This window comes from Myotis daubentonii, chromosome 12 (genome assembly GCF_963259705.1).
Source record: "Myotis daubentonii chromosome 12, mMyoDau2.1, whole genome shotgun sequence".
NCBI lineage: Eukaryota > Metazoa > Chordata > Mammalia > Chiroptera > Vespertilionidae > Myotis > Myotis daubentonii.
This window is the reverse complement of record NC_081851.1, coordinates 65,628,673-65,651,900: the sequence shown is the minus strand read 5'-3', so window position 1 is coordinate 65,651,900 and position 23,228 is coordinate 65,628,673.

Below are 23,228 nucleotides of genomic sequence, written 5' to 3'. Positions count from 1 at the left end.
AATGGATGGAGAACATGGGAGTGCTGGCTCTCACTCTGCATCTAGCTCTGCTATTGGACTTGAAAAGTGAAGGACGAAAATTGAGGGTCTCTAAAATCTTTTCCACGCCAATCTTTCTTTGACTCAATGCATTTCTGACTCTGCCTCCAAAAGCCTTTATTCATCGCCATGTGGTTTGGCAGCAAATTTATATGGGGGTATACTGAGTCCTAGGGAAGAACCCAATAATAGAATGTTGTTGAGAAAGAAATGAATTTGACAAACATCTACCCACTTGCTATGGCCAAGTGGGACCAGGCCCCTTAAGCTCAGGAGGGTGTGAGCCAACGCTGAGAAGCTCCTTCAAGAAGTCAGATGGGACAGGGGTCACATGAGGAAGTTCAGCTCAGATCCCCCATTCCATTTTACAAGTGATGGCAGCTCCCCCATTCTTCCCAGTGTCACAAGGGCTCTGTGCTCCCTTAACCCGCCCCCTCCCCCCTGCCTGGTTTACCCACATTTTCAGAATTGGTCCACGGCAGAGCTGTGGTCTGACAGGTGAGAACCAGAACTACTTAAAATTCTTTGCCCGGGGGAGACTTTAATTTTATATGTATTGTGTGAATTTTTTACAACCTGAACATACCCATGCATTGCTTGTGTAATTAAAAATAAATAATTAAAAATCTTTGACAGCTTGATCCGTTTTGGACTCTCAAAGACAAAGCAATCTCCAGAGTGTAGCCAATAGCTCTGAGGTTTTTGCTGGTGTGGGGCGGGGGGGGGGGGGGGGTGAGGGAGGGGCGGGGAGGGAAGAGGGCGTGAGTTGGGGGTGAGGAAGTGGTACAAACTCCCATTTATAGAAACTGAATAGAAATGGCCCAATAATGCCAACGCAACAACAATAATAATGTTTAAGCACTTCTGTACAGACCACACACACATTAAGGGGCAATATGGAAACTAGGCTAGATAACCATAGTGGAACCTGGACCAGTGAAGAAAGGCGGGAGAGAAAGATGTGGAGTAAAGAACCAATTTCTCTAATTCTTTCTGCCTCTTTCAGAATATCCTGTCTTCTTCATCCCAGTTCTGCCAGACCCGTCCAGTTGGGAGGCATGCCCGCATAGTGTCCCTCACTACATCCCCTACCAGAGGCCCTGAGCATCTTTCTTCTTCAAAAGTCCTCATTAGGAAGTTAATCAGCACCAGCAGCCTGTCCCTGTCCTTTAGAGAAGGAACCCATCCATGGTCAGGGGACCAGCGTGAGGTCAGACAGCCCAGCAGTCTCACGGAAGGAGCAAAAATCTAGAGCTTCCTGTCCTGAAGGAGTCACGCCCCACCCCAGGCACAAGCCCTCCTCATGGAGAAATGGACCAGAAGTGGCCTTCCAGTTCAGCTGGCCGGGGCCATGATTTCCTCTAGCCTGCCTTCAGAGGGTCTCTGGGTTTAGTAGCACACACTCCGCTCCTGGAATCAGCTGAGGTGACCATTATCCCACAAAAAGATGAAACTGGAAAGGACTAAAAGGCATTCGGAACAATGAAGGCAAAAAGGGCAGCCAGTCTACACACAGCGTGAAGTGAGCGTAGCTGATATGGAGTCAGTTTAGTTTACTGGATAGTCTCCTGGGTGCAAGGGTCAGAGACCCGTGTTCTACTCCCAGCTCTGCCATCAGTTGCTGACTTTTGCCAAGCTGCTGAGTCCTTCTGTCCTCCAGTGTCCCCAGGTTGGAGTTGGTCAGACAGACCTCAGGTGCTATTCTAGAATTTTCTGCTTCTTACTTGTATAACTTACATGTTATCTAGCCTTTCTGAGCCTCGGTTCCATCACCTAAAAACAAATGGCATTAAGAATATGATCTTGCAGAAAACTTGTCAAAATTCAGAGACAATCGATTCAAAGCCATCTGATACAAAAAGTGATCAATATATAGGGTGTCCCCAAAAAAATGTCTACATACTTCAAATGACTATACAGTTCATTTAAAAAATTTAAAAGAACCTAGACAAATGAATAATTTTTTTGGTCAATGCCTATTTTCAAACTGATGACCGTTCTGGTCCAGGCATTGCTGATAACGCAAAGCAATGGAATCACAAACATCAAGAATCATTTTGTCCAGTATTTGTGGGCCCTCAGTTCATCAAGTGTTGCTGGGTTTGTACCATAAACTTTATCTTTTGTGTATTCCCATGAGAAAGTCTAGTGGATAAATTTTCTTTAGTCAACGTTTAGTCTGGCTTCACCCATTATTTCAAATCAGTTAAACCTGAAAAGGAGTGAAAATTAAGTGAGTTATTAGCTGTTAAAGTGTGTATAGATTTGGTGTCCCCCAAAAAATATATGCACACTTTGAATATTTACAAAGACAATGTTTGCACTTCTATTGTGTTTTCAAACTTCCAGTAGCATTTTAGAGTGAATCTCCTTTGTTCAAAGCTTAGTCTGGCTGAAAAGAAACATCAGTGGAGCTATGAGCTGTTAATGTGTACATACATGTTTTGGGGACACCTTGTATTAGTCATCCATCACTGATGCTCATGACCAGGTGATGATGGTTAAGCTCTCACCTTGAGGGCAAGGAGCATATCTTTGGCTCCTTGTATCCCCACCACTTACTGGCATAAATGAATGTATTGAAAATGCTGAACACTATGCTCTTTCAATGAATATTTTAAAGTGAGCATCTCCTTCCACTTGATTGGCAGCCCTACAAAAGGGAATACAAAGTGATGGGCTCTGGAAATAGAGCACCAACTCAACCCCTCAATGGACACGTATGTCATGTTGGCAACTCTGGTGGGCATGTGACTTTTGTTTGGTTGCCTACATCTGAACCACTTTCTATCTTTGGGGGATTTCCCCCCTAATGAGGAACTAAAATAGCCTCTCCCAGAGGAGCTGAAAAATGCTAGCTACTTCCTTTCCCAGCCTCCCTTGCAGCTAGAGCCCAGATTTATGTTTTCCCAATCAGATTCCTGTGCCACATTTTACCTGGAAGCTGATGGGACAAGAGAGGACCAAGAACAGTGGGAGTAATGGCAGGTGAAAGGTTGAATTCCTGGTCCAAAAGCAACATGGTGCTGGCATCAATAGCAGAGGCAGCCTAGCTGAGTCCCTGCACAGAGAAGGCAGTGTTGCAATACTGGCCTCTTTTCTCTGTAAGAGACCAGGTCTGCGGTGTAAGGTGAGGCATTACCTCTGCAAGCTTAGCCCTGGTTTTCTGTGAGCTTCCCAAATCCCTTTAATATTCTGTTTTGGCTTTCTCAGCCAAAGTCATCTTCTGTAGCTTGCCACCCAGACTTTGATCCAGCAAGATACTTAAAGTCTCTGCAGGTCAGCTTCCTCATCTTTAGAAAGAGGTTAATTCTTCAGGAGTAAAAAGAGAAAATATATGTCAGGTGTCTGGCATCAGAGTCCTCAATAAGTATTCTTTCCCTCAAACATAAGTCTAGCAGCAGTCATAGCCCCAAGTTACTGTGTTACTTAGATTCTTTTTTGACGTTTGAGTATTTATGTGCCTCGGATCCACACAATTCTGAAGAGATCCCACAGTATTGGCTGATTCTTCCGCTAGAGCAAGATCAGAAGGCCAGGGGTAAACCATACCCCAGGTCTACATGCAGAATCCTCAGAGCCATCAAGAGTGAGCTGTATGAGCTGAGTCTAGGATGGGGACCAGCTCTGGGCCACATTTCCAAGAAATCATGACTCATATCTTGAAATTTCCCCAAGTCCTCCAAGTGAAATAGAATAATTACGGTATGAATAAATACTCTTTTAATGCTTTCAAAAATATAATTTCTACCGTTTTCAAAATTTGCTAAAACTGGAGTAAGAAACAGCTGCAGAATTGTTACCTCTTGACTGACATCTGCTTTGCTCAGACTGGTGGGGTTTGGGCCCCTTTGTTAAGACCCCTGCACTTCAAGGATATTGCCAGTAGGTGGTGATAAAGAGCCACAGGTTCTGCCTACGAGGTCTTGACAGAAATTTCTAGACAGCTTATACTAACTGCTTTAGACCCACCTTGTGAATTTGTAGATGACTTCAATATCTGTTAAGCACAAGAAAGGGAAAACCATTCAAACTGGCTTAAGCAAAGAGGGATAATTCATTGGAAGTATAGCAGGTATCTCACAGAACCCAAGGACAGTAAGGACAGCCAGATCTCAAACAAACAAACAAACAAACAAACAAACCCCTCCCTCCATTTCCCTGGAACCATATGAAGCCTTGTGTCTAAGAACTCTCAATCACCTGCCTCGGTCTTTCCCACCCTGGATGGCCACATAGAACTGACGCATAGAAGGTGCTCCATGAATAGTTTTGAATGAGTGGAGAATGAATGAATTCTCATTCTCACTCCAGTCTTGTTCTCTGCTTCTGAGAGCTCATGGAAGAAAATGGCTGCCTAGAACCAGGTCCCTGTGACACCCCCTCCTCTAGCCCCATTCAAACTCCTCATTATTGACTAATTTAGTTTATTAGTGAAATTTTTGAAGAGAGAACATATTCTGATTGACTCGGTCCAGCCTACAGGTGAGTTCCTTCAGAGTCCCTCATGTGTCCAAAGACCTTTGGTTGCAGATTGGGGCCCAAAGTACAGAAAGGTAGCCAGGACTGTGGGAGGAAAGCACGTGCACCCCTAAGCCAAACACAATTATGTGCTCAGTTTTGTTTGTTTGTTTGTTTGTTTAATTTCATGTGTGTATATGTGAAATCAAAAACATCAAGTTCCCAGTGGGGAACTTGGACAATCACTGATTTTTAAAAAAATTATTGCATACATGCACACACAATTAATTAAATAAAAAATACACAAAACATATATGTCTGTGTCTTCCTTTATGAATTCCCTACTGTTCTGGAAAGGCTCTTCTAAGTGAAACTTCTCAGGAGCCCTGATCAGAAGGCGAGCCTTCACACAGAACTGAACCCTAACTCAGCAGTTCAGCATCTCCCTTGATAGATCCTTCAAGCTGTGGTTTTCTCCTTTCCTAAGAAAACCTTCATTTAATTTTCTGCTGATCTTGCACTTGGTTATGAACTGAACTATTGTCATTGATGACAATCCCTCCCTCCCCCGACCCCACCACACCCCCGCCACACACACACCAGTTCTCTCAGTGTATTTTCCCAGTTATCTTTAAAATGGGACCTAACCTCTACTCTGCTGTGTTTTTATTTTTACCTGACCTTCCCAAACAAGAAAATCATCCCAACCAGTTTCCTCCGCTCTGTAGCTGGAGTTGGGTGCAACCACTGCAGTATTTATTAATTAACAGACTCTTGGTACAGTTGCCCTGGCAATGCTCACCAAAGCATCGGAACCTTCCAGCAGAACAGCACATACGGCAGTCAATTAACTGTTTTCTTCACACATGTAAGCCAAGGGCACAGAGCACCTGGTGCAGACAGAGGCACCCAGGGGATGCTCGGTAAACACTTGCTGACTAGCTGACAACACCTAGGCAATGAGGAGGATGCTTAGTCTGCTGACTTGAACATCTGAAGGCATTTAGAGCTGGTGGCAGAGACACCATCCCAGGGGAGTAGCAGCCAGTGTGATTTAAAGAGCATCAGCACGGTGCTAACACCTTAGAAATGATCTAGAAGAGCAGGGAAGGGACTACATGCCTTTTACTGGGACAGGCTACTATGGGAAGAGGGGAACGCTAGACCAGTTCTTTGTCTGCCTGTCATTTCCATTATCATCTCCCAAAGCAACACAGCAGACCCCACTCCAGGCCTCAGTCTCAGGGGCTCCACCGTAGCCGGCCATAAGCCCAACTCAAGCGAGGTCAGATGAGCGCTGAGGAACATCTCCCTCCCTCAAGTGTAACAGAGAATGCCAATTGTATAAACACAAGAACTAGCTTTTGGCTTCCAGACAAGCATGATATTCCCAGCTTGTTTCTGCTGAGGCTGTGTTCATGGCTCCCGTCTTTAGGAAAGCTGAATCCTACCAGGCACATCTCAAATTCAGATAGAAACCATTTGTTCCAGTCTATACCCAATCACTGATGGCTTCCCACATTTCTCTTGAATATAAAGAATGGAGAGAGACCCACTTAAGCTAGTGCTTAAACAAGGGTTTATTGATAAAATAGAGAACTCACAGTCACCTGTGCCATCCGGGCCTCTTAGAAAGAGGATCTAAATGATTGGAAGGTGCAGGGCCCAAGCAGCTATTCTGTGTGATGCTCTCTGACACAAAACGTCTCGCATCTCTGCCTTCCCCTCTCTGCACACTTGCCTCCTCACTCATGGCTTCTGTTCCCGTATTTTCAGTTTTGGCGTGCACTGGAGTGACTCTGGCCCCATCTCTATGCGCTTTGGGCTCAGTTCTGACAAATAACTCAGTCCCTCTCTATTCTTCTTCCAAATTTCAAGAGAGGGGTCTGATTGACTCAGCTCTGCTCAGAAAACCGGTCTAGAAAAACAATTGTATGAGAAGTTAATGGGGGGAGCAGGTTGCATGCTACTGTCATGGCTGCCTTTGCCAAGCTGGGCTGGGAGCAATTGCCTGAGAGGGAAATTTTGGGTGGGGGCAGGAACCCCAACCTATGTGGCTGCAGCTTCCATGATCAAAATCTCCCGAGTCTTTTTATTTCCCATAGTTTCTGTGCCCTGTTGCCCTTCATTCCACACATCTTGTTCTTCTACATTTTTTTCATGTTTTATAAGCAACCTTTTCCTGACCATGGCCTTTACTTTCCCATCACCTACCCTTAGCTATATCTACTCTTGAATGATATTCCTAGGTTCAATTTTGGATGGAGGGTATTTGATGGTATATGATCTCAATCCAGAGATTCCACATCTTCCATCCCCACTCTCATCCAACCACACTCCACTTATCTAATCACAGCAGTCACCTCCATGCTCAACGGAAAGCATTTATCTCCAAAACTCACATTGTCATAGTTCTCTTCAGTTATCTGTTGAACCAAAGTCTATTCTATAACTCATTTAGTCAGAAAAATCTGCTGTCTTAGAGAATTTGATGTAGTCATCTCGTGATCAATCAGCATAGTCCTTCAGTTCAAGTGAAGCCAGAAGCAAGTTTTCACAAATTTTTCAATTTTGACTTATTTTCCAGAGGCCAAATGCTTCATTCTGATTCCTAGGACTTAATGAAACCAGGTGCTTTCTGGGTGAGTTCAAAACAACAGTCCCCATTGGAGGTAAAATCTGCATATTCCTCATTCATGCATTTACTTCTTTTATTCACCAAATGTATACTGGTATTGCCAAGTCTTGCCCTCTAAGACCAAGGAGACACAAGTAAACAAAACAGACAAGTCTGTTTTTGCTCTCGTGGAGACAAACATTAATAAATTATCTGATATGTAATTAAGATGAGGACAATGAGGGAAAGGAACACAGTTTGAGACCATCATATAACAGAGGAAATTTATTTAGACTGAGGGCTCAACTGGAGGTTTTCTTAAAGAAGGGAGAATTGTACTCCATGTTGAAAGCAAAGTTACCTAGACCAATCTGCAAAGATGAAAAGAGAACTCCTGGCAGAGGGGTCTTCATATGCAAAAGCCCAGTGGCTAGAGGCAGCATGTTGCATTTCAGGAACTGCAAGAAGATCAAGTGAGAGAAAAATAATACAAGAGGAGATGGGAGAGGCAGGGGGACAGCCAGCCCCATAGAGCTTTGGAGGTCATGTTCAAAACTTTGGGTTTTATCCCAATAGCACAGAGAAGCAGAGCCAGGATTCTAAATGACAGGGTTAGTGAATAAGGGCTGCAGAGGGATGATTTATTGCACCCTTGTGTTCAAAGGTCTCCTTCAGCTACAAAAATGAGAGCAATTTGGAAAGGTCCAGAATGGGTGGACAGACCAAAGAAGAAGCTAACAAAGTAAATACAAGCAAGATGATGGCTCTGGGACTGGGCCAACATGTCAGATGAGAGAAGGGGGTGAATTTGAGAGATAGTGGGGGAAACCATTAAGAGCATGCAATCTGCTGAGAGAGCTAATGCTCAGACATAAGAAACCATGGAGTTCACCTGGTTTCAATGACATAGAAAAATGCTTGGTGAGGAGGGTAGCGTTGGCTCTAACTGGGAAAGGTGCCATATGGTTCTGAACTGGACCTATTGAAGCATGGTTAGATTTGGACATGCTAAAATGGGGGAGACTGGGGACTCCAGACAACCCCTAGGAATATGTCTCAAGGTTCAGGTGATGGGTTTTTGCGCTGGTGTACTCTATACACAGTCTTCTAATTTTCCAGTGAGGAGTAAAACTTGAAAAAATTAACCAGGTAATACTGAAAGTGCACAAAAGCAATCATTTAACGTTGGCCAATGTGCAGTGGGTGTCTCTGCTGTGACAGGCATTGTGATTACACACAAGTTGACACCCCCCGGGTGCTGCCCTTAAGATGCCACACCAAGCTCACCATCTTCACAGCCCGTGGAGCAGTCTCTAAAAGCAGAGTCTGAAGGCCGTCTGCATCACTGTCACCTGGGCAGCTGGCTCCAAGTGCGGATTCCCTGGCTTCCTCCAAGACTAACCGAGTCTGACACTCTGTACTGAGACCCCAGAATCCTTCTTTAAAGCAGACTCACCAGGGGGTGTGTAGGCATCTCTAGCGTAAAAACGAAGTGAGGAGGCAGAGGGTGGAAGGAGTATTTTTTGAGTGACTCTGTTCCATATGTGACAAGCATTCTACACATTAATTCATTTTAATCCTCTCAAGGACATTACCATGTTTACGTTATTATCTCCATTTGACAGATAAGGAAACTGAGATGCAGAGAGGTTAAGGGATTTATCCAATGATACCACTCACCTTATAAAATGGAGGCTCCAAAGGTGACAAAACAAAATTTTTAAGTTCAGTCTAACAGTCAAAAAATGGAGGCAGGCCCAGTGGGAATGGCTTAGTGGTTGTGGGTTCGACCTATGAACCAGGTAATAACGGTTCAATTCCCCATCAGGGCACATGCCTGGGTTTTGGGCTCAATCCCCAGTGGGGAACATGCAGGAGGCAGCCAATCAATGATTCTCTCTCATCACTGATGTTTCTCTCCTCCTCCTCCTCCTCCTCCTCCTCCTCCTCCTCCTCCTCCTCCTCTCTGAAATCAATAAAAAAAATTTTTTTAAATTAAAAATTGAAGCAGACCACCACCTTTTAGCTCACCAACAGAATGACACTTTTTTTATGAAAACACCCATGAAGTTCTATTGTGATTTTCCCAACAGAAACAAGCAGATGGAGTCCCTGTGGGATCGCTAGGACAGGGGAGCAGTCAGGGAGAGATGGAATAGAAGGCAGTGGGGGGACCAGGAAAGAAGAAAATCCACTTGTAGTTTGGTCAACTGAGCTGGTTGGGACTGAAAATCACCAAAGAGCTACCTGGGACATTCTCAGGCTGTCACTCGCCAAGTCTTGATTTGCAGATAAAACTGCCTCCGTTGCACTAAGACTCAATGGCAACTCAGTGGGCCAGAAGTACAGACCCTGCAAAGCCACTTCTCACAGGGAGAAACAGCCAGCCAAGAAAGACATCAACACTGTGTCTTCCTTCCCCCTCCACTGCCATTTCACCATAACCTCCTGGTCAGGCACACCCTGCTTCTTCCTGGATTGCAGACCATACCCAGCTAAGCAGACACAAAGCCAGAGAACCGAATCTGCAAGTAAGCCACAGGGAGTTAATGAGGAGAGCATTGCCAGGTAGGATGAGCAGGCGCTGAGACCACAGCAGATGAGAGCAAGGTTTAATTCCGTCGTGCAGGGCAAGATTGGCAAGCACAGCCCAACTGGAGCAGATTATTGCAGCAGAGGTGAAATATTTCATAGGATATTTTCAGAGGGAGATGCATGCAGAGGAAATGGTTCCAAATATTTTTTTTAATATCTTTGCCATAGCAAGCTAGGTAAGGAGCATGTGGGTAATTGATGCATATGCATAAGAGCATAATTAAGAACTATAAGACCTGGAAGATTTTCAGCTCTATGGCAATTATAACCCGTAAAAAATACCCTTCCTTGGGAGGCAGGGCTATTATTCAAGCATCTCTCCTCATTATGGTAGCTGGAAGTTACAAAGCACCGCACAGAAATGGAATAAGCAAGGGGTGAGCTGTCATAAACTAATGATTCCCGGCCTTGTGTTTTTCCAAGAGTCTTCCCACACATGACCTTATTTGAGCCCTACAAGTATTCGTTTCCTATTGCTGCTGTAACAAATTACTACAAATTCAGAGGCTTAAGATAGCACAATGTTTTCTCTTACAGTTCTGGAAGTCAGAAGTCCAATATGAGTCTTGGAGGACTAAGTCAAGCCGTCAGCAAGGCTGGTTCCTTCTGAAGGCTCCAGGGGAGAATCTGTTTCTTGTCTCTTCTAACTTGCAGCCCTGGGCCTGTGGCCCCTTCCTTCATCTTCAAGGCCAGTCACATAACATCTTCAAGTCACTCTCTACTTCCGTTATCACATTGCCTCCTGTCCCTTTGATCTCTTTCCTTCCTCTTATAAGGACACCTGTGATTACATCTGGCCCATCTGGATAATCCAGGATAATTTTCCCATCTCAAGATATTCAATTCAACCATATCTGCAAAGTCCCTTTTGCCATTTAAGGTAATATATTCAAAGGTTCTAGAGATTAGCACATGAAAATCTTTGGGGGACATTGCTCAGCCAACCACACTATAGAAACCCTATGAAGTAGATACATAAATCCCATTTTGCAGATGAGGAAACTGAGATTCAAAGGAATCTTGAACTGACTTTCTTGACTTGACTTTGTTGGGTAATTTCATTCATGTGTCCCACCAATATTTATTGCATGTCCTCTGTGGGGCAGACACTACTGCACACACAAGTCTACCTTAAGAAGCTTACATGTTGGTGAGGAAAATAACAATTATCTAAAGATTTACATAGATATAAATATATCTGTGTTATAAAGGAAAGGAATAGGGTAGTAGGAAAGAAAAATAACAGGAGTCATTATTTAGACTTGCAGGGAGTGAGGTCAGGGGGAACCTCTCTGAGAAAGTGGTATTTATGCCAAGACCTGAAGATGAATGGGAATAGATAGTCAAAAGGAGAAGGAAAAGCATTTGATGCTGAGGGAACAGAGAGTGAAAATACCCCGGAGTGGGGAAGAATCTGTAACTTTAAGACCAGTGTGGCTGGAGCCCCGTGAGTAGATGTCACCTCTGCCGGGAAGCCTTTCCTAATCTTGGATTATGGACCCTCCTTGGACTTGCATAGTCCCTTACACTTACACCTTATCAACACCACGCTGATTTCAATTCCCTGAGTATCTGGGTCTTTTTAACTAGACCGTGATTCATGCAGAATAAGACGGGGTCTATTCATCTCTGAATACCTAGCCTTGCACAGTTTTTGGCATGAAGTAGGTGCTCAATAAACACTCATGGAATAAATGTTTGAATGAGTGGAATACAAATTGCTCCTTCTGTAAAAGTCCCTGCACTCATGTGATCAGCCCACAAAGTTACTGATGTTATATGTGCTGTGCAGAGAAAATATTCCTCCTTTATTTTCCGTAGCTGATCTGATCTTCCTCACAAGCCTCCCCTTCCCTTCTCAGTCCTGCCCTCCACCCACTAGAGATAGTGAGGGGGAAATACTATATGTAGTTCACCCAATTTGAATTTTTTTTTTATCTGTTAGCTGCCTCTTTGTAGAGTTCATACTCTTTGAGTCAGACAGTCTTTCAAATGTCTGACGCTTTCCCACCAAGGTGGCAGCCAGGTAAATAAAGAGGCTCTTCTGTATGCAACCAGAAGCTGTCCCACACCCCTGCCCCATAAACACTGAGTACCTTCATGTTGGAATGGAAGCTGTTTGAAGACGAGGACTGTATTCTACCAGGTACTCTGGGAAGTACTAAAAGTATGGGATGGAGTCAACATTATTATGAATTATAACCAAGGGTGACAAGACCCCATTCAAGAGAGCCAGCATTCTGTGACTAACTATTAAAAAAAGATCAAATAGCTGGTGACACACTTTTTCTTGGTTTCACTTTTCTTACCTGTAAAAACTGAAAATATGGATAATATTCTTATTGGGTTTACTTTACAAAATCAAAATGAAACAGACATGTTGGGGAAAGAAGATGAAAGATCCAGAGAAGAAAGCATGACCACCATCCCAGCTCCCTCACTTCTGATCTGATTCATCCGCCCAACATTGTCTGCCACTTCACCACAGTCCAAGATCCTACAGAGGAGAGTCATGTCCCAATGATGTTCCCTGGAATCCTAGAACTTCCATTGTCTCCCGAACTGCCTCCTTTTCCCACCTCCCCTCTCTGGTATTGTAATCTAAGGTAATCTACTTTAACTTCTCCCTGCCTCAGCTTTCCTATCTGGAAATGCTCCCACCTCCCTCACTATTGCTGGCAGGCAGCTAAGTGAACCTGACATGACAGAGGCAAGAGACTAGTAGTTCAGTTAGTCCATGCCAGCTATTTCCAGGCTGGGAGGCCCACCTCCCTGCACCTAGACCGCCCATGGTACATTGGATCCTGCCTCCAGCCTCTGCTCTGGATCTGGAGTGCCTCCCATTTGAGACCTCTCCAGGAATCCTCCCCATGTTCCCAAGCCCAGGGCAGGTTTCCCTCCAGGAAACTAACTCAAAATCCTTGGGCCACATCCATCTCTTCCTTGCTGAATACTAATTGCATTGATCCTGAGCAGAAACATACATTTCAGGGCTTAATTCTCTTCCATTTGCTCCATGTGACTTGTTTCCTAGCTGTGAAACCCTTGCGGAGTGTGCCCCAGACATCCGAGTGCAGAGAAGCCAGGTGCCCAACCCCTCATGTTGGCTGATGGTCTTTGGATCCTCCTCGGTCCTGGAACCAACTCAGACCCTGGCCCTTCCAGGCACATGGGCTCCTGCAGCAGTTGGAGGCCTCTCTCAAATGAAGAAGGTGATGAGAAAGCTATTTGCCCATAAGTAAATAACTGCTGTAATTATGGAACATTATTCTCAACAGACCAGCAGACGGAAACCAATTTACATAACAGCCTCAGTTATTCATGGAAATGTTTGTGATTTATCTACCAGAGCAGATGAAGAGCCTAAAGTTCATGTGTGTACGCCAGCACCAGTCAGCCAAGCCTCCCTCTCTTCTCAACAAGGCACCCACGTTGAGCCAATGTGGTAGCCTACAGGTCAGACTCAGCATTTTCAGATCCACATTAGGTTGGGGAGCTCTAGCTAAGGTGTGGGTTTGAGAGAGCAGCTACAGGGGGAAGGATGTGGAAATGTACAACCCCCCTGACATTTTTCATCATGCCATGGAGTCAGGGTTGCCAGTGCTCATCTGATGGCTACCTTGTATGAGTCTAGTGTGTCCTAGACGCCTGCGACAGGACCCATCATGGAGAGGGATGGAATGTGACCAAGAGAGGTTGGTAGGGACTGAAACAATGGTTCTGAGCATACATCAGAATCATCTTATTGATTTTTGTATGAACATGTGAGCTCTTGTAAAATCCTGGATTTTCATGTCTTGGCCCCAGAATTTCAGGTTTAAGAGGTGAATTGATGTGCCCCCCTGCATACCCAGAGAAGCAACCACTCTGAAATGCAGCCAACACAAGATCATCTGTGGCCCTGGAGAGCGTGACACGACATGAACGAGCCCTGTGTTAAAATGGAGAAGGTGATCTGTGGGCCCCTGGAAGCTGTGTGTCTAAAACCTCCCCTGGCAATCCTGATTTAAAGTCCCACCGGGCAGACACACCAAGGAGGTTCCAGGTACCTACAACATCACTCAAACCCCCAGAGTCAACTCTTTTAAACCAAGTAAACAAGAACCTCAATTTTGAAGCAAACTGGCTCACTTTCCCTAGGAATGGGCTTTAAAGCGGAGTTCTTCCCGTGCTGCTGGGAACAAATAGATAATCCTCAAATGAAACTTCATTAATGTGGGTGCCAACGTGTGAAATTCACCCTTGAGAGAAATACCAAGGGTTTACCTTTAAGGTCTTTGTTTCTTCTAAAAAGTCGCTTTTCAATGCCTCTTAACAACAAACACTTAATTGTTTGCTTGCTTTAAAAAAATATTTGTAAGTGGAGGGAAATATTTGTTTCAACACCCAAAACTCTTCAACTCAAAGGTTGGCTCTGCTTAAGGCCCCTGCACACTTCCTATTGTTTTTGCTTAAAAGATATTTACATAAACTCCCATGAGCCCCTCATGACATTAAAGGCAGCAGCTATTAGTTCAACAAACCAATGCATGTGGTGCTGGAAGGGCAGGACAAATCACAGAGTCTCTTTGATCAGGCCCAATGGGAACCCACACTCCCGATGGTGGCTAAGTGTCCAACGGGGAATCTTCCCAGGAAGAACCCGGGCTGTGGGAGTGACTGCGGGAGCGCCCGCCCCTTGGTGAATTCCGGGCTCTCCCTGCACACTCAGGGAAGCAGCCACTCGAAAATGCAATCAGCATAAACCCATCTGTGAACTTGGACAGCGTGGCCTTCCCGCGAAAGCTCCATGTGTTCACATGAAGAAGGTGACGTCCGTCGCACAAGTGCAGGCAGATGGATGGAAGGAACTGACAGCTGATCGGGGCGCAGAGCTCACATGTTGGGAGGGCCGTCCAGGGGACAAAGGAGTGTGCATCTGGCAGCGCAAATATTTAATCACTAGCAAGGCCTGTGCTGCAGTGGCTCGGGCTCCGCTCACGCCCTGGGCTTTACGTCTGTTTAGCCATCCAATGATTTGTTTGCTTTTCCAGGAGCCCAGAAGTGACCCTTCTCAGAGGGCGGACCTAAGCGTCTGGTCACTCTAAAGGAGCCTTCTTCAATGACAACTGATGGATTGAATTCCCAGGACACATTACAAGCACATAAGCATGACTGGTGGGACCCAAGTTCCCAGACACTGGTCATTTCCAGGCGCCCGGCCCTGGGCAGGTTTCTGACCAGCTCAGCCTTGAATAGTGACAGTCCTATCAGGTACAGCCCGCGGAGGCCCGGCCGGAACACTAGCCTGCTTGCTTCTACATCCTCCCACTGCTCTTTTTTTTCTAGTATATTTTTACTGATTTCAGATAGGAAGGGAGAGGGAGAGGAAGAGGGAGAGGGAGAGGGAGAGGGAGAGGGAGAGGGAGAGGGAGAGGGAGAGAGAGAAACATCAATGATGAGAGGGAATCATTGATCAGCTGCCTCCTGCACACCCACTACTGGGGATCAAGCCCACAACCTGTGATGTGCCCTTGGCCGGAATCGAACCCGGGACCCTTCAGTCCATAGGCTGACGCTCTATCCACTGAGCCAAACCGGCTAGGACCCACTGCTCTTAATAAGGGAACTTCCAACACGTTTCATTTGCCTAAAAAACCACCTGATTGCTTCTAATCTATGATGTACAAAGTTGCAAAGGCATTAGGAGGGGTGCTGAGCAAATCCAAGAAATCCTGGGAATTGACTCCACGGAGACTGTCCTTGGCTAGGTAGACCTAGGGCACAGGTGGGGTTGGGGGTGGAAGGATAGCAACTCAACTGTGGAAAGTGAGGGCCGTCAGCAGCTGAGAACCCTGTTCTCAGGCTGAGTTCCTCCCCTGTCTTATGAAGGTTGAGAGACTTACCTGATTTAGGAATAACTGACTATGTTCAGCTCAGCTCTCCCCTCTACCTCCTGGGGGCCAGCAGCACAGACAGCCTGTTCTGCAGGGAGCTGGGCCACCTGCTAAGGGCTGGTGGGGCCTGAGGGGCCCCACCAGAGGCGACACAGGGTCCCCTATGTCCACCACACATGGGGCCCTGTGGGGACGTAGCACCCACATCTCGGTAGCCAAGCTCAATGGTTTGACGCACACAGTCACCCTGCCCAAGCCCCACCCATTGCCCCCACTCCCCTCACCCTGGCTCCCCTGTCCTGGCCCCAGGTGTCACTGGGGAGATTACCTTGCTGCCGCGGTCGCTTCCAGGTGACACTACCAGCGAATTATTCCAATCTCCAATCTGGAAGACAGAAGCACCAGGCTCAGCTCACATGGTTGAGGAGGGAGACGGGGTAGCAAACACACTTAGAATATTGTGTGTGGGGGGGGGGGGAGTGGGGGAGGCACCACATCACTGATGGTGTGGTCACAAGCACCTGAGCGAAGGCTTCCGCAAGGAGCCCAGAGGGCAGAGATGCTGGGGCCCAAGCTCTCGGGTGCTCGGTCAGCGAGGCCTGCCGCAGGGACGGCTGGCACAGCTGTAGCTCACCAATTAGTCAGCTGAAGCCAGGGCTGTTTATCTGCTTCTCCAGGGTTAGAGTGGGACCATACAGCAGCGGTTCTCAACCTGTGGGTCGCGACCCCTTTGGCAGTCGAACGACCCTTTCACAGGGGTTGCCTAAGACCATCCTGCATATCAGATATTTACATTACTATTCATAACAGTAGCAACGTTACAGTTATGAAGTAGCAACGAAAATAATTTTATGGTTGGGTCACAACATGAGGCACTGTATTTAAAGGGCCGGAAGGTTGAGAACCACTGCCATACCGGCATCACCACTGGGTGGCTAATTGAAGACGGAGAGCCTTGTGGGTCTCACGTGTGTTTGATGCATCCTATTCGGTGCTTCACGTGCTCATGCATATTTAATGTGATTCATGAATATTCAGTGCCTACTCAGTTCCTCTCCCTTCCTATGTTAACACACATGGTTCACTCTGTCTCACATCTTTCAAGCCATTTGCTTCACTTTATTTTATCTATCCTCCTTACCCACTTGTTTCTTTTATTTCTGAGCAGAACAATATTTTCTCAAATAATCCAGCAAACGCACATGACGTCAGCTCTGTTGCTATAACAGTAACCCCCAACGGCGAACCCCACTTTGCAATTTGCAAAGCTCCTTCACATTCATGATCTTACTTAATCGTGGCCAGCATCCTGTGAGGCAGGAGTCACCATCCCCAATCAGAAGAGGACACATCGACATGGGGAGAGGTTCACTGACTTTCCCACGGCCGCACAATCACATTCCCAGTGGGTGGCAGAGGGGCCGGAAGCTCAAGGCATCCAGCTTCCGGTCAAATGTGTTTCCCATTTTGCCAGCCACCCCTGGATCAGGTTCACCCTATTAAAACCCGCAGCTCTCACAGCAGAACTTGCAGAATTCAGACATCGCCTCACTGCCCGGCACAGCTGACCTGAAGAAACCTGCATGCTGGAAGGCTGGGTGTCGGACACACACACGCACACACACAGACACGTGCACACACGTACACATTCTACAGAGAAAGGATATGCTGCAATGAGCCGGCCTGAACAATCTCATAGGACCATTTCTAGGCAAAACCTTCAAACCTCACTGCATGTTCACCATCTAATGGAGTCCCCAGAAGGCCTCCCTGCAGCTCGCTCCCTCCAGAAGCTCATCCACCAGCAGAGGCAGTGGTGGTTTCAGGGGAGACCCATGTGAGCCCCAGGGACACCAGATCCTTTCAGCTGAACACTCCCCACTCCCCACCCCCACCCCACCCCCACCACCAAGGCTAAGGCCACTCTAACAACCTCTGACTTCTCCCTTCTCAAGGCAGCCAGAGACCAGGAAAAGAATGTTCTGTGTCACCCAGAACTGCACCCAGGGAACCCCGGCCACAGACACGGGAGTGAGGCTCAGCTCACAGGCCAGCCTTGTAGCGGGGCCTGAACCGGGCCCAGGTCCTCGAGGGTGCGCAATACCTACCGAGGGTGACAGAGTGGAAAGGTGGTCTGGGGGCCCACAGCCCAGTCCTTGGGCTCCGCCGGAGCACGTGCTACTGCCCGCGGCTGTGAGGCCTCGGCGGGCGGCCTCTCCCGTTACTGCTGTTGAACAAATCGGTCTGCGCTGGGCGAGTGGAATGCCAAGCGCGGTGAAGCGCCCTCTGGGAGGAGACTTGGTGTGTGGCCAATGGGTAGTCAAAACAAAGACAATGATCATTTTGATCATTTTATTCAGCCAGAATGAAAATGAGTCTGGGAAATGAGTCCTTTGTACCAAAGCCCTAAAATAGATGTTTTCCAAACAGAAGTGAAACGTGGGTTTCAGGCATCAGAGCCCGGTGGCCTCTGGTTGGCTCTGGTTCGGACGCCACCTGCTTCTCCGCCGATCGAGGTCCGGGCCGTGCAGCGTGGGCCTCCTGGGGGTCCGCACGGCCGTCCCAGGGAACACCAGGCCGCAGCGGAGCTGGCTCTGCGCGGAGCGGCTTGCGTGTGATCACACGTGATCCGCACAGTGTCCTCTGGACCACAGACATGCACATTGGGGACTTGCCAACGGTGACTTACACTCGTAAATGGACTCAAGCAGGCTTCTTTTTTTTAAGGCCACGCGGTGTTCCTGGCAAATTGATCTCCAGCCAGAGACAGATTTATAAGTTCTACAGTCCAATCTCCTCCACTGTGCACATAACCTTCTTAAATAGTTGAGTTGAGAAGTGAGGGATCTGATCTGAGAGCCCATGAACAGCTTTTCAGGAGAAGGGAAAACACCCAGGCTCCCTGGCAAGGCCAGGCCTGCTCCTTCCACCACCTGCTGCCTCATGGGGCTGCAGACCGCCCTCATGGTCTTATACAAGCAGGAGGAGCTGTGCCTCATTGTCTTGTACAAGCAGGAGCTGTGCCTCATTGTCTTGTACAAGCAGGAGGAGTTGTGCATGCGGAGGCTCAGGAGGGGCACCAGGACTTAACAAACAGCCCCCACCTCGGTCTGGGTCTGCCCCAGGATGAGCCACCTGCCACTGCTCACAGAGCTTTCACTGTCACAACCTGAAAGCAACATCTTGATCCAACTGGTTAATCCTTCTGGGAGGAAGAATCCTGACTCTGTCGGAGAAAATGATGCCCAGGTCCCTGGGATGTCAGGATAGGAAGCCCATTCAGAGAGAGTCTGGTGAGCTTTCCAATGGTGGTTTCATGGGGAAACCATGGCTACTGCAACGTCAGATGATTTGTTTGTAACGGTAAGTCCCATGTCTCTGTAATGCTTTCACTTAGCAATGCAAACAGATACTGACTTTTCAAATGACAGGATTCACCGTTCATTCATTCAATAAATCCCATCTGTGAGTGAGGCGCTAAGCTAGGCGCTGGGGTACAAGAGTGAGTGGGCTGGGTGTAGATGTATCCCTCAAGGAGGTGCATTCAAAACGGGGCTTTAGAAACAAATACACTGCATAATATAAAGAACAGCGCATCAATTTAAAACTAAGCAGAATAAAAGAGGCAAGGAAAGCGAGTCTGTGTGGGGCTGAAGCTGGCCTTTGAGCTGAGTGGGGCTGGCAGGACACCAATCAGCCCAGGTTCACCAGGCTGGGGGCTGAAGCTGTCATCCTGAGCCCAGCCCTTCTGCGGGGCCAGAGCACCACCTGGTGGTGGCACAGCCTCAGCACATGCCACAAATACCGGAAGGAAGGTGCACTCATTGAGTAAGTACACTGCCAAACTCCAGAATCAAATCCTGTGTTGTCACCTGATGCTCCCCTTGTGAGGGCAGTACTGTCCTCACTATTCACCCTCACGACCACCCTGGGGCTCTGATGAGTAAACCTTCTGCTGCTTCTGAGGTTCGAGTGAGCAGAGGGCAAGGTCCCTTGTCTGTTTGACTGAAGAGGAGCTTTATTAACAAGATGGTCAGTTTCTCAGAGGTCCCTGGAGCTGGGTCCCTGACCCTGGAGACTAGGACAGCCCTCCTGGGGTCACACTTCAAGGAGTGGCTCGTTCAGAGAGGAGACGTGTAGGAAGAAGAGGAAAGTCAAAACGGAGTATGACTACGCTGCTGTAAAAAGGAAGTAACTGCTACCATTTGCAACAGCATGGATGGAACTGGAGAGCATGATGCTAAGCGAAATAAGCCAGTCAGAGAAAGATAAATATCACATGATCTCACTCATTTGTGGAATATAATGAACAACATAAACTGATGAACAAAAACAGATCCAGAGACAGAGAAGCATCGATCGGATGCTCAAACCTCAGAGGGAAGGTAGGAGAGGGTGGGGGTAAAGGGGAGAGATCAACCAAAGGACTTGTATGCATGCGTATACTGTATACTAGTAAGCATAACCAATGGACACAGACATCAGGGGGTGAGGGCATGACGGCAGGGGGAGGGAGGGAGGCAATGGGGGGATAAGGACACATATGTAATGCCTTAATCAATAAAGAAAAAAAAAAGTCAATTCAAAAAACAAAAAAAAACAGAGTATGAAACCATGTGTGTTCCAGAAATGCATTTCCTAGGAGTGACCGTACTCTTTAAAACCAAAATAAGTAAGAAGAGTTGTTTAAAAAATACTACGCTGCCCAATCGAGTGCCTACAACGTGTTATTTAACCTTCACAGTGACCCAGTGATGTGGGCTCCATTTTACAAATGGGTAAACTGAGTTCCAATGTCACACGGCTAGCATGTTCCTTCCCACCCTCTCCTCGCTTTCATTCCTGTTGGGTTTTGTAAGCCCTCTGTCCTCAGGACCCTGGAATAGAGGTGGTAACTCAGGCCTGGGCCAGCGACCCTGAGGGCCATCTTCCCAGAGCTCCCGGAGCTGGACACACGGTTGCTGCAAGCCAGGCTGAGCTGGCCCGTGGTTACCTGCCCATAACTCACCAAACTCACTTTCTCCTTTTTCCAATTATAAATATAAACACATCTATTTCGTTGGAGAAACATCGGATTGAATACCCCGGCGGCTAAAATCATTTCTCTAACCCAGCGTGACAGCGGCAGGAAAGCGGTCCCATTTGCAGTCAGCAGCTGACTGCCCTGCCCTGGGCCCCACCTAGAATCTGGAAGGCTCTCTTTTGGTGACTGACTTTTTATACAAAACAGGGAAGAAGAAGGAAAACATTAAAACTGGAGCTGAAGGAAGGACAGGTATTTTAGCCCCTCTGAGGATTCTTTTTCCCCCCTGAGCTTTTGAAAGCCTAGGACAGAGCTCGCCCTGCTGTGCTCTGCCTGTTGGGCTGGACTGTGGTCAACCCAGCCCCCTGGACACCCTGACCTCGCTTGTGTTGGTGCCTGAGGGCTGATCCTCGCTCCTCCTTCACTGGGCTTCTGGTATGCACACTTCCCACTTGTCTTGGTCATGATAAACTTGGCTTTCCACTTCCGGGAATTGCTGATGTCCAGCACTCAGACCTTAAGTACGACTTCATCCTGACCCTGACCCTTCTACCCTTCTATCCTGTCCCAGATATTTACTTGCCCGCCTCCCCCTGCCCCAAGCCCCCCGGCCATGCCCTGGAGTGACCAAGATGGGAAAGGTATATTTGGGTGGGGAATGGCTTTGCCCCTGCTCACCAGGACTCAGTGTAGAGAGTGCTGGAGGGAATCGTGGGTGGAGGTTCCTGAGTTGCCACAGTGATACATAGGCTCGGGGTGCCACACGAGTGGCACAGGAGGGCAGTTCAGACTACCAAGAAGTCAGATTTGGATACAGTTTCCATCTGCACCTAGCAAAACCACCACACTGTAGTCCAAGTATCATGAATGGGCTAATGTTCCCACCTCTCCAACACTCCCACCCCCCAAAAAATCCAAGATTGCCTTCATGGATCAAAGTAGTAACTATTTAATGAAAACAACCATTTACAATGGCAGAATCTAAAAACAGAGACACCAATAAATAAATGGGCATAAAAATCTTTTAAAGACTATAAGTACATGATTATCATTTATAAAATCAGTAATATCTCATGTATCTGACACTTGATGGCAAACCATTTTGCATTTTATCATTTGGAAGAAAGAAAGATTTCTCTAAACAAAATACTTTTCTATCTCCTTAGCCAGGTCTGGAACGTGCTCCCTCCTTCTCCTACAGTGGCCATCTAACAGGCTGTGAAATTTGCTTTAGTTCTGTCAATGGACACATTTTATCCCATTCTTCAGCCTTTTCCTTTAGTCTGCTAAGGACTTGGAAACCAGAGAGCCATGTTTGTTAGGATAGTTTGTAAATTAAGAAAATTTAAAGAATGGCTGGGAGGTGCTAACCTATGAGTAAAATGCATGGGCTTTGGGAAATGGCCTTTGATCTGGTTTTCCACTGGGGTTCTGGATTGGTAGGGATGCTATGAAAGTGAGGTGTCTCTGTAGTTTAAAAAATCAGATACATCAGCCATCCGCTGATTAACCCTATGGTGTGGCATGGATTTGTGTTCTTCTTTGAAGTAGCTACAGGAAGGATTTCTGGACTGATTTGAAATGGATCTGATAGTCCAGAGGTCAGGTAAACAGACTGACACCTGTCACATACAGGAAGACCCTTGAGAATTCAGGTGTTTTAAATCCCTGGTCTTTCCCTGATACCCCCAAAGCCAGTCATCTGGAGATATTGTCAGAAGACCACCCAGTGACCTGAGATTCCAGAGCCAGCCCATTCCACCTGGACCCTGCCAATTTGGTTATTTTCTGTGTTCTTGAAGGCTCAACATATCCCCATCCCATACCCAAACAGTTGAAACGTTAGTCCGTGCCTCCACCAATCTGTAAATGCTGGTACAGTTTGTCTAAGGACATAGCATTTGCTCTTCAGATCTTGAAACCTAGACTATTACCCCAAATGTGATGACACTTCTAAGGTCATTTAAATTGGACAGCCACGGGGGCAGTATTGTGTAGAGGTTAAGACACCAACTCTGGAGTCACATTGCTTAGGCCACATCAGGTAACATCTCTGCGTGTGACAAGGTTGTAGCCATAGGAAACAAGAGCTGGTCTTTACAAGTCCAAGGCAGTCTTTGCTACCTCCCTTCCCTTTCTGCACCCTGGCCATCCAAAGGGGAGATCTACAGAAGAGAAGTCTTCCCCATGGAGCCATGGTCTGGAAGAACAGAAAGCGAGTAGAGCATCGGTGTTGTCTCCCGTGGGCCACGTGGAGAGTCCTCAGTGAGGGCAGGGGATGCTCCAGCCTTCTCAGCAGTACAGAGTCATCATCTGCCACTGGACATGATGGGAAAGCAAATTATGGTCAGTGCAGCCCGGCCTCTGACCTTCTGTTCAAGGTGCTTCGTTTCTCAGCCTGACATAGAACTTGGGCTTCTTTCCCCCTCACTCGTGAGAAGCCATGGAGACAGGACATTAATGAATAGTTTAGCCAGAGGGACCACACCATCTGGTAATAAGTATAAATCAACCTGAAACATAATCAACCTTGACTTCTCATGGTGCCTGTGAATGATGACAGCCGAGATACAGGCTGATCCTGTATTCAGTTCACAATGCCTTTCCCCCACCCCCA